The sequence below is a fragment of the Ovis aries genome, chromosome 13, assembly GCF_016772045.2.
Source record: "Ovis aries strain OAR_USU_Benz2616 breed Rambouillet chromosome 13, ARS-UI_Ramb_v3.0, whole genome shotgun sequence".
Lineage (NCBI taxonomy): Eukaryota > Metazoa > Chordata > Mammalia > Artiodactyla > Bovidae > Ovis > Ovis aries.
Window position 1 is genome coordinate 52,780,442 of NC_056066.1, and position 12,767 is coordinate 52,793,208.

The following is a 12,767-nucleotide window of genomic DNA, read 5'->3' on the forward strand; positions in this document are numbered from 1 at the left end:
TTGAACAGTTCTATGAAGACGTGCAAGACCCTCTAGAACTAACACCCAAAAAATGTCCTTTTCACTATAGGGGACTGGAATGCAAAAGTAGGAAGTCAAGAAACACCTGGAGTAACAGGCAAATTTGGCCTTGGAATGCAGAATGAAGCAGGGCAAAGACTAATAGTGTTTTGCCAAGAGAACACATTGGTCATAGTAAACACCCTCTTCCAACAACATAAGAGAAGACTCTACATATGGACATCACCAGAAGGTCAACACTGAAATCAGATTGATTATATTCTTTGCAGCCAAAGATGGAGGAGCTCTATACAGTCAGCAAAAATAAGACCGGGAGCTGACTGTGGCTCAGATCATGAACTTATAGTCAAATTCAGACTTAAATCGAAGAAAGTAGGGAAGGCCACTAGACCATTCAGGTTTGACCTAAATCAAATCCCTTACGATTATACCATGGAAGTGAGAAATAGATTTATGGGATTAGATCTAATAGAGTGCCTGGAGAAGGCAATGGCACTCCACTCCAGTACTCTTGCCTGGAAAATCCCATGGATGGAGGAGCCTGGAAGGATGCAGTCCATGGGGTCGCTGAGGGTCAGACACAACTGAGCGACTTTGCTTTCACTTTTCACTTTCATGCATTGGAGAAGGAAATGGCAACCCACTCCAGTGTTCTTGCCTGGAGAATCCCAGGGCAGGGGAGCCTGGTGGGCTGCCGTCTATGGGGTTGCACAGAGTTGGACATGACTGAAGGGACTTAGCAACAGCAGCAGCAGCAGCAGACAGATTGCCTGATGAACTATGGAATAAGGTTCGTGACACTGTACAGGAGACAGGGATCAAGATCATCCTCAAGAAAAAGAAATGCAAAAAAGAAAAATGGCTGTCGGAGGAGGCCTTACAAATAGCTGTGAAGAGAAGAGAAGTGAAAAGCAAAGGAGAAAAAGAAAGATATACCCATTTGAATAAAGAGTTCCAAAGAATAGCAAGGAGAGGTAAGCAAGCCTTCCTCAGTGATCAGTGCAAAGAAATAGAGGAAAACAACAGAATGTGAAAGACCAGAGATCTCTTCAAGAAAATTAGAGATACCAAGGGAACATTTCCTGCAAAGATGGGCTCAATAAAGGACAGAAATTGTATGGACCTAAAAAGTGGAGAGTGAAAAAGTTGGCTTAAAGCTCAACATTCAGAAAACGAAGATCACGGCATCTGGTCCCATCACTTCATGGCAAATAGATGGGGAAACAGTGGAAACGGTGTCAGATTTTATTTTTTGGGACTCCAAAATCACTGCAGATGGTGATTGCAGCCATGATATTAAAAGACACTTACTCCTTGGAAGGAAAGTTATGACCAACCTAGATAGCATATTCAAAAGCAGAGACATTACTTTGCCAACTAAGGTCCATCTAGTCAAGGCTATGGTTTTTTCTGTGGTCATGTATGGATGTGAGAGTTGGACTGTGAGGAAGGCTGAGCACCAAAGAATTGATGCTTTTGAACTGTGGTGTTGGAGAAGACTCTTGAGAGTCCCTTGGACTGCCAGGAGATTCAACCAGTCCATTCTGAAGGACATCAGCCCTGGGATTTCTTTGGAAGGAATGATGCTAAAGCTGAAACTCCAGTACTTTGGCCACCTCATGCAAAGAGTTGACTCATTGGAAAAGACCCTGATGCTGGGAGGGATTGGGGGTAGGAGGAGAAGAGAACGACAGAGGATGAGATGGCTGGATGGCGTCACTGACTCGATGGACGTGAGTCTGAGAGAACTCTGGAAGTTGGTGATGGACAGGGAGGTCCATGGGGTCGCAAAGAGTCGGACACAACTGAGCAACTGAACTGAACTGACTGAACAGAAGGAGAGGATATTAAGATAGCTGGCAAGAATAGACAAAAGAACTATACAAAAAAGATCTTCATGACCCCAATAATCATGATGGTGTGATCACTCACCTAGAGCCAGACATCCTGGAATGTGATCAAGTGGGCCTTAGAAAGCATCACTACGAACAAAGCTAATGGCAGTGATGGAATTCCAGTTGAGCTATTTCAAATCTTAGACGATGATGCTGTGAAAGTGCTGCACTTGATATGCCAGAAAATTTGGAAAATGCAGCAGTGGCCTCAGGACTGGAAAAGGTCAGTTTTCATTCCAATCCCAAAGAAAGGCAATGCCAAAGAATGCTCAAACTACTGCACAATTGCACTCATCTCACACACTAGCAAAGTAATGCTCAAAATTCTCCAAACCAGGCTTCAACAGTACATGAACCATGAACTTCCAGATGTTCAAGCTGGTTTTTGAAAAGGCAAAGGAACCAGAGATCAAATTGCAAATATCTGTTGGATCATCAAAAAAGAAAGAGAGTTCTAGGAAAAACATCTATTTCTGCTTTATTGACTATGCCAAAGCCTTTGACTGTGTTGATCATGACAAACTGGAAAATTCTGAAAGAGATGGGAATACCAGACCACCTAACCTGCCTCTTGAGAAATCTGTATGCAGGTCAGGAAGCAACAGTTAGAATTGGACATGGAACAACAGACTGGTTCCAAATAGGGAAAGGAGTATGTCAAGGCTGTATATTGTCACCCTGCTTATTTAACTTATATGCAGAGTACATTATGAGAAACGCTGGGCTGGAAGAAGCACAAGCTGGAATCAAGATTGCCAGGAGAAATATTAATAACCTCAGATATGCAGATGACACCACCCTTATGGCAGAAAGTGAAGAGGAACTAAAAAGCCTCTTGATGAAAGTGAAAGAGGAGAGTGAAAAAGTTGGCTTAAAGCTCAACGTTCAGAAAACGAAGATCATGGCATCCGGTCCCATCACTTCACAGCAAATAGATGGGGAAACAGTGGAAACAGTGGGAGACCTTGTTTTGGGGGACTCCAAAATCACTGTAGATGGTGATTGCAGCCATGAAATGAAAAGATGCTTACTCTTTGGAAGGAAAGTTATGACCAACCTAGATAGCATATTAAAAAGCAGACACATTACTTTGCCAACAAAGGTCCGTCTAGTCAAGGCTATGGTTTTTCCAGTAATCATGTATGGATGTTAGAGTTGGACTATAAAGAGAGCTGAGTTCCGTAGAACTGATGCTTTTGAACTGTGGTGTTGGAGAAGACTCTTGAGAGTTCCTTGGACTGCAAGGAGATCCAACCAATCCATCCTACAGGAAATCGGTCCTGAATATTCATTGGAAGGACTGATGTTGAAGCTGAAACTCCAATACTATGGCCACCTGATATGAAAAACTGACTCATTTGAAAAGACCCTGATGCTGGGAAAAATTGAAGGTAGGAGGGGAAGGAGACGAGAGAGGATGAGATGGTTGGATGGCATCACCAACTCAATGGACATGAGTTTGAGTAAGCTCTGGGAGTTGGTGATGGACAGGGACGCCTGGCATGCTGCAGTCCATGGGGTCTCAGGGAGTCTGACATAACTGAGTTTCTGAACTGAACTGACTGAACTGATTATCTCACTTAAGATGTTGAGAAGTAGAGTATTTCCGCAGTTGGCTGAGCTGGCACCACAAAATGACATCATAAGAACTAAAATCCTTTCCATAGTCCTGCTCTGCCATCTCCGGGTCATTGCCTCATCCTCTTAGTTTCATTCCCCTCATGATCTCAGGATGACTGTCATTGTACAGGGATTGTCATTCTGCTGTTAGTGTGTAGAGGCAACGAAAACCTTAAGCATGTCCTTCTCTGAGATTGAGGAAAACTTCCCCAGAGCCTCCATCAGCTTTCCCGTCATTGCTCATGGCAAGAACTGGGTCGTGTGTCCCACTCAAGCCAATCAGTGGCAAGGGGAATGAGTCCAGCAGTTCTCAATGCCTGGGGCATATCAGCAGTACCCTGAGCTACTAGCAGCCCAGTTTTGAGTAGTATCTCTGACGACTGGACCTGGGGCTTTGTATATATTAGTATTTTTAATTCCCTAGGTATTTTTGATGGGCAGCAGGGGTCAGAACTACCCTTTTACACTAAACATAATTCACCTTCTGGAGCTAGGGAAGGGGCTATTTTCCCTAAAGCACGTGCCCATTAGACACCTGGAGAATAGTAAGGTTGTTAGCAAGGAAAATGATGGAAAGTGTTTGTTGTGTAGGTAATTGATAGTGTTTTACATTTAGGGTGTGCTCCTATTTCATGTATAATATGACATATATGCCAAGGAAAAATTGTGGAAGACCATGGATCAAACTTTTAATAGTTACTATCATGGTGTGATGAAGGAGAGAATTAATTATAGCTGATTTCCATTTAGTTGAACTTTTATCATGAACATTAATCACACTCAGGAAAACAATGAAGATACGTGCATTTGGGGAAAAAAAATTTTTTTAAGGAAAAAAGAAAAAGCGATTGTAAGGAATGAAATGCTGATTTTTCCTCTGTAGGGTAACCACTATGGAGCAAGCCCTGTTTCTTGTTCAGCAACTTGTTGCTAGGAGCTTAGAATTTATTACTGACCCAGTAAGGATGCTTCTCTTTTCCACCTGACCAGGAGAAAAATAAACTCTCATCTGGACAGTCTAATTTCCCTTGTCAGTGATTGGGTTAAGCCAGGACCAGTGATGCAGTTGTAGCCAGTAAAATGTTAGGAGGCATCAGCTGGGGGTATGGTGTGTGTTTCTAGGAAATATTTCTTTACTTTTCAAAAAGACTCAGGAGAAAAGGATCTCTTTTTTCCCCCAAACATATTCTTGACTATATATGATGCCTGGGTATTGCAGCCATCATCTTATGATTATGTGGGGACAAAGTCCACATGCTAGGGGTGACAGGGTGAAAATCCTTGGTAACGTTTTTAAACCTTAAATGTAATTTCATACAATAAGTTACAAAAATCTTAAGTGTACAGCTTGGTGAAATTTTGTTTGTACACATCCATGTAACCACTACAAGATTAAGATTCAGAACATTTCTAGCACTCCAGAGAGCTCTCTCCTGCCCCTTCCCAGACAATAGTAAATAGCCAACACCTACTGTACTGATTGCTATCTTCATACATTATTTAACTGTTCTTGAACTTCACATGAATGGATTCATACAGTGCATATTATTCTGTACAGGGCTTCTTTGCTCAATGTTTTCCTTGAGCTTCATTCATGTTTTTAAAATGTATGTCAATAGCTTATCAAACCACTGTGTGATATTCCATTGGTACCACAATTTACCCAATTCCTGTGGATGGGCATTTATTTCCAGGTTTTGGCTGTTATTTTTTTCTTAAAGGTGCTATGAACATCTATGAGAAGGCAATGGCACCCCAATCCAGTACTCTTGCCTGGAGAATTCCAGGGATGGGGGAGCCTGGTAGGCTGCCGTCTATGGGGTTGCACAGAGTCGGACACAACTGAAGCGATTTAGCAGCAGCAGCAGCATGAACATCTATGCTCCTGTCTTTGAGTGAATATATGTCCTTGTTTCTCTTGTGCATATACCTAGCAGTGAAATTGCTAGGACTTGGGGTAAACAGCTATTTATTTAGCTTTAGTTAGCCAAATAGTTTTCCAGAGTTGTTTAACCAATTTACGTTTCCACCAGTTGTGTGAGATTTTCCATTGTTCTACTATCTCAGCAACACTTGGTATAGTCAGTCTTTGATTTTGTCCATTCTGGTGGATGAGTAGTAGTATCTGATTGTAGTTTTAGTTTGCATTTCTCTGAAGATCTTTTCAAGTGCCTTTTGGTCATTTCCTCTCCTAAGAGGTGCCTGTTTAAGTCTTTTCCTCTTCTTAAAATTGGGTTGTTTTGTCTTCTGCTATCAATTTGTAGGAGTTTGTTTACATTCTGCATATAAGTCTTTGGTCATATATATGAAATGCAAGTATCTTCTCTCAGTCTGTAGATTGCTTCTTCAGTTGCTTAGTAATGTGTTCTGATGAGTATAAGTTCTTATATTTAATGAAGTTCAAATGATCAGTGTTTTTAGTATGGTATTTTTTGTGCTTTGTTTTGGAGGTATTTGCTTACTCTTAAGATAATCAAGATAGTTTCCTCTTTTCCTCTGCAAGCCTGATACGTTTTAACATTTATATTTAGGTTGGTGATCCATACCACATTAATTTTTAGGTACAGTGTTGGGTAAAGATTAATTTTTCTAATACATATTATTTTCTGTGTGGGTACCCAGTTTCTCTAGCACCACTAATTGCAGTGGCACCCTTGCTGTAAATCAAATGAACATGCATGTTTTGCTCTATTCCTGGGCTCCCAATTCTGTTCCATTGGTCTATTTATCTATCCTTGTATCAATACCACCCTGGTTTAATTATAGCTTGATATTAAGCATTCATATCTGGTGACGTATGTTCTTCTTCAAGATTGTATAGGTTGCTCTAGGTCCTTTGTATTCCCAAAAAGTTTTAGAATTGACTTGATAATTTCTAACATAAACTTAGGAAATTTGATTGTGATTGTAATAAATCTGTAAGTCAATGTAAGGAGGATTGATCTAACAATATTGTCTTCCGATCCATTTATTTAGATCTTCTTGATGGCTTTGTTGAACATCTGATTTTATTTACTCAACCATGGAGTTACCTTACCTTTTTCTTGTTATTATAAACAAGATTATATAAATGTAATGTATATCTATTTTCATTACTGCTTAAGGCATTTTTTCTGGTTACTTGCAGCTAAAACCATCCCAAGTGATATAACATTCTTGCTCCGTGGTGTGATGGATTGATTAAGTAGAAGGCTTGAATCAGTGCTACTGCCTGTGTGGCCATGGTAAGTCACCTAACCTCTCTAGGCCTATTTCCTTATCCATGGAAATCTCATAGGGTTGGAAAGTTCTTCTTTTTTTCACACACTAGTGAACTCTGACTCATATTTTTTGTCTCAACTTAAGTATCATTTTCTTTGGGATGTCTCTTTTGATTCTTCCAGTAAAACTTCCTAGATATTTTTTTCTATGCATGCCTTTCCAAGCAATCAGTACACTGTAATATCATTGTTTGTATACTTGTCTCCATCAGTACCTTACTAATCAGGGAACAGAGGGTGCGCTTAAAGGGAGCTTAATGAAGGGACAATTATAGAGGAATAGACAGGATTAAGGAAATCCGCACGGGATGATGAGGAACCCCAGGGACTAGCCACAGAGGCAAGTCATTACCATTCTTGGGTCTGAAGGATTGAGATAAAGGAAGTATTATTGGAACACAGTGAGACCTGTAGCTATGGGGGAGGGGCTGTCTGACAGATGCTATGAGCTATAGGGGAACATAGCCATTGGGAGAACCATGGGCAGTTAGGGAGGGGAGAATAAATACCCCATTCCCTCTGTCATCCTCCGATTTCCTTCAGCTCTCGTTTGGTCAACCCAACCAGAGAGAGAAGGCAAAAGAGTCCAAGTGATAGTTGTAGAGATCAGCCTCCTGGGGCTCAAAGTAAAGCAGCAAGAGGCAGAGAATGGATATAGGAGAAGAAATAATGATTAGTATACTCATCTTCAGCATAAGCTTCTTGAGAAAGGACTGAAAAATAATGTTGCATAGTTTTTCATACACCTGTTAACAAAAATCTGAACATATAGAAAGTAAAAGGCCCTTACTTCCCGCGTAGCTCAGTTGGTAAAGTATCTGCCTGCAATGCTAGAGACCTGGGTTTAATTCCTGGGTCAGGAAGTTCCCCTGGAGAAGGAAATAGCAACCCACTCCAGTGTTCTTGCCTGGAGAATCCCATGGACAGAGGGGCCTGGCAGACTAGAGTCCATAGGGTCACAAAGACTCAGGCATGACTTAGTGCCCTTTCTTTCTTTATAATGCTGAGAAATAACAATAGCTACCTATTTGTTATATAACATTTCAGACTTAATGTACATACACACTTCCCAGGTGGCCCTAGTAAAGAACCTGCCTGCCAGTGCAGGAGACATAAGAGACGTGGGTTCAATCCCTGGGTTGGGAAAATCCCCTGGCGAAGGGAATGGCAACCCATTCCAGTATTCTTGCCTGGAGAATCCCATGGACAGAGAAGACTGGCGGGCTACAGTCCATGGGGTCTCAAAGGGTTGGACTTCACTGAAGTGACTTAGCATGCACACTGAATATGTGGGTCTGTGGAAGATTGTATTTCCAACAATTACCACAGCAATATTTCTGATCTTATGTGGTCTTTCTGATACTGGCACTCCCCATCACGAAGTCAATGTGTATGCTGTCTCTTTGAGCCTGGGGAGGGCCTTGTGATGGACTTGACAGATGGGATGAGGCAGAAATGATGCTGCATGGCTTCCAAGGCCAGGTCATAGAAGGCAAAATGGATCCGCCTGGAAATCTCTTTCTCTCAGGCTGCTTACCACGTGAACACACCACCACATTGTGAGGAAGCCCAGGGCACATGAAATGCCACGTGCAAGTATTCTGGCTGGTTGCCAGCTGAGGCCCCAGCTGACATTCAGCATTAACTGCTGAATGAGCGAAAGGATAGGCCTCAAGATGACCCCAGCTTCCAGGCTTTGAGCCACTTCAGCTGATGCTGCATGGAGCCAAGGCATGTATCCCCATCAAGCCCAGCTCAGATGGAAGGTTTGTGAGCACAGTAAATGTTGTGTGTGTTTTCTAAGCCACTGAGATTTTGAGTGCGTTGTTACATAGTAATAATAACTAGAATCAAGGCAATATTAGAAAGTTCTGGTCTCAGGCTGTGACACTAGACTTCTCGGTTTCAATGTGACCTCTGTCACTTATTCCCTGGGTAATATTTGGCAAGTTGCTCAAATTCAAATCCTCGGTTTCTTCATCTGTAAAATGGGAATAATATTAAAAGTCTTACAGAGTTGGATTGGTCTACAAAACAATCAGCTTAGTTCTCAGCACATACTAAATTATTATAATTATTGATCACCAATTCCCTCAAAGACCACTGGAAAAACTTGATGATCGAACAAAACTAAGTATATTAAACTTCCCACAGAAAGGGAAATTAACATCTTGAAAACAGTCTCAGTAGTATCTCCAAGTGAATATGTTAAAGAATGATACTTACAGGGTTTTGAAGGCTGCACTGGATGGTTTTAAGGCGGGTCATACAAGGCAAGTAACTGGTTGGGATTGGGCAGAATGTGTGACATAAGAGCTTCAGATTGGTGAACACAGAAGGGCAAGGGCCTTAAAGTGAGTCTAGATGAGCACGTTTTCTGTTTTGATAAGTAAAGCGTTTAATTTTTCTCTGTCTTATCTTCAAAGAATGGGTACTTCTTGGAGCAAACCCCTAACCTATTACTTGGTCTTAGTATTATTTAACAGTGGAACAGAAAAGTGTGTTGCTTTCAGTTCTCATTAATATAATTACTTTTTTTCATGGAAAAGGGCTCATAGTCTTCCCAACTCATTACATTGAAACGTTCCTTTTCATTGAACAACATATCTTGGATATCTTTCCTTGTTGCTGCTGCTGCTGCTAAATCGCTTCCGTTGTGTCTAACTCTGTGCAACCCCATAGACGGCAGCCCACCAGGCACCCCCGTCCCTGGGATTCTCCAGGCAAGAACACTGGAGTGGGTTGCCATTTCCTTCTCCAATGCATGAAAGTGAAAAGTGAAAGTGAAGTCGCTCAGTCGTGTCCGACTCTTAGCGACCCCATGGACTGCAGGCTACCAGGCTCCTCCGCGCATGGGATTTTCCAGGCAAGAGAACTGGAGTGGGTTGCCATTGCCTTCTCCGTATCTTTCCTTAGAACATATCAATCAATTTCGTTCTTTTAAACATCTGCTTGATATTCACTGGTACAGCTGCATTGTGACTTGTTTGCCCTTTCATATATCAACAGATACTTGGTGTGTATGTGTAGTAGGGTGGGGGAGTCCCAGACCCTCAGAACAGTGTCTGGCATAGAGTACGCATCAGAAAGAGTTTGGTATTGAAAGGAGAGTGTACCTGAAGTCTGTAAAACGCCATATAAATGCAAGGTAAGGATGGACGGTTGGACTCCCCCGTTATTGCATCTTATCCCATCCCACTTTTGTCACCGTGTTAAGGATCATCTCAGGTTGCACACAGCATGAAAGAGGTCTGGAAGTCCTTATATGCTCATAGTGAGGAATGAGGGAGATTGCTGAGAGGCATAAGCAACAGTGAGTGTGAAGAGCTACTGTATGGTAGCCAGCCAAGGCAGAGCTGGATGGAGGATGCACCTGAGACTCAGAGGTGCTCAGGTGCCCAGGAGAGAGGCGGTGGCATTGAGTCAAGGTCAGTGAGAACAGATCACGAGTTTTAGTGGCTGTGGGCTTTAACAACTCATGACAAGCAGGCAGGGCAAGGGGTACCTCATGAAACCAGCAAGGACTCAAAAGCAATAGGAGGGCCACCTCTCCCCATTGCCATGAGGACATTTCCCTACATCCAGATGTTGTCTTCAGGAGAAGGAAGCCAAAGAGGAAACAATTTGAAGAAAAAATAGCCCCATAGCAGTTTAAAATTAAAAACCAGACACAACAACATTTATGAAAATGAAGCTGATTCAAAATAAAAATATAGGTTTTCAACCAGAGGTGTTAACACACCAATAAGGGACATTTGGAAATAGGTGGGGCATTCCCACCCCCCACAACTTTTTCTCCTGAAAATTTTCAAACAGAAATGTAAAAAGAATAATTGAGCAAGTACACATACATCCATCACTTAGATCTCTCAATTGTTATGGGGGGTTTGGGGGCCATAATTGTTTTATCTATTTTCTCTGCAGTAGTTTACAGTAAATTACAAACAGTCTGACATTTCACCCCAAATACATCTCTGAAAAATAAGGACATTTTTCTGCATAATGCGGGGGTATTCTTGGATGACGGTGGGGAGTGCTCCTGGAGGCAATATGGGCAAGGGGCAGTGCTGGGCTCACCTCAGCTCAGGGAAGAATTGCCTACCCAAAACTCTGACAGCATCACCTTGTGGAAAGCCTGCTCCACAGAAAGACACACTTGTGTCTCAGTGTGTGTGGGAGGGGGCAGCGCAGGGAGGACAGGTGCTATCCTATATTTATTCATAAAAGTCGCCACAAACTGATAAAATATCAGGTGTGTGTGTGTATGTTTGTGTGTGTGTGTGTGTGTTAGTTGCTCAGTAATGCCTGACTCTTTGTGACCCCATGGACCATAGCGCCATGGACCAGGAGCCCTCCAAGCTCCTCTCTCCATGGAATTCTCCAGGCAAGAACACTGGAGTGGGTTGTCATTCCCTTCTCCAGGGGACCCTCCCAACCCAGGGATCGAACCCAGGTCTCCTGCATTGCAGACAGATTCTTTACCAAGAAGAGCCACCAAGGAAGGTGCTCTAAGATATGAGGACATACATTCAACAAGATTATAAAGAAACAGCAGGAAAAACATCACCTATAATCCTACCCTCCAGGATCAACCACTGCGAACACTTTGCATTATTTCCTTCTAGCCTCTATCTTTTTACATAGTTGAGATTTTGATGAGATCATACATATTCAGTTTCTATCTTAGACTTTTATCAAAAGTCTCTTGACTCCTGTCCACTCACACCACCTAGTAGGTTGAGGGCCTGGAGAGTAAGAGATCTGTTTCTGAAATGAACAATATGCCACATTTTAAATAATGAGCCTGCCTGATTGTGCTTAGTCGCTCAGTCATGTCCTACTTTTTGTGACCCCAGGGACCATAGCCTGCCAGGCTCTTCTGACCATGGGGATTCTCCAGGCAAAAATACAGGAGTGGGTTGCCATTTCCTCCTCCAGGAGGTCTTTCAAACCCAGGGATCAAACCCAGGTCTTCTGCATTGCAGGCAGATTCTTTACCACCTGAGCTACCAGGCAAGCCCCGATGAGCCTGATTGGTGGCTTGTTAATTTACCCTACTGTAACTGTTTGTGACCTCAGTTAATCCTCAGGGAGACTTTATGATGTAGAGTTTATCATGCTCATTTTCCAGGTGAGACATCTAAGGCTGAGGAAGTGCAGGAAGCTAGCTAGAGGTTCCATAAACTATGAGCTTCTCTACTCTGATGTACAGCCCCTAATACAATGATCAGCTCCCTGACCAGCTCTGAGGAGGGGGATACAGGGATACTGGGGATGCAGAGCAGACTCCTCACCCAGGGTTCTTAGAAAATGAGAGACTCACAGACTCTCTTCTGGGGAATCCTAAAGAGCAAGTAGGGCTCACCCAGTTTTTTGGGGGGTGTGTGTGTGTGTCTCTCTCCTTTCCCTTTTGGTCACTACATCTCTGTTGGAGCATGGTTTAGGGAAGAAGAGTTCACCCGTTTATGTCTGTGTACGTGTGCCTGGGGCCAGTACTGGAGAGAAAACACAAACTATTTCTAATAAATTAAAGATGGCTGCAAATTCTTTGACATTCTTTCCATTCAAGAGGAGGGAACTGTGTGCCTCCCCTTGAGTCTGGCAGGTTCAATGATTGCTTGACTAACAGAATGCAGTAGAAGTGAAATGGTGCCTGTTTGTGGGACGAGACCACAAGAGACTGGAAGCTCCATATTTGTTTGCACTTGCTCTTAGAACGCAGCTGCCATGCTGTGAGGAAGCCCAAGCAGTTGTGTAGAGAGACCCAGGTAGAGATAATGTGGGCCACTGGTCTGTAGCCCCAGCTGAACTCCTAACCATCAGCCAGCACCAACCTGCTACCCACAGGAGTGAGGCCTCTTGGAAGTCAGTCCTTCAGTTCTATTCTCACCACTCCAACTCATGCTTCATGGAGCAGAGATGAGCCAACTCTGCTAATCCCTGCCCAAATCACAGATTTGCGGGCAAAGTA

At 42.8% G+C, this 12,767-nt stretch overlaps 1 long non-coding RNA gene across 1 annotated transcript in view; it reads left to right on the forward strand.

Annotated features, from left to right (window-relative positions):
* Positions 1-12,767, forward strand: part of LOC114117597 (uncharacterized) — an 86,752-nt gene that overhangs the window by 35,419 nt on the left and 38,566 nt on the right. Inside the window, exon 2 of the long non-coding RNA XR_003591236.3 lies at positions 6,664-6,760. This is a non-coding gene — a long non-coding RNA (uncharacterized LOC114117597). The remainder of the gene's footprint in view (positions 1-6,663; positions 6,761-12,767) is intronic.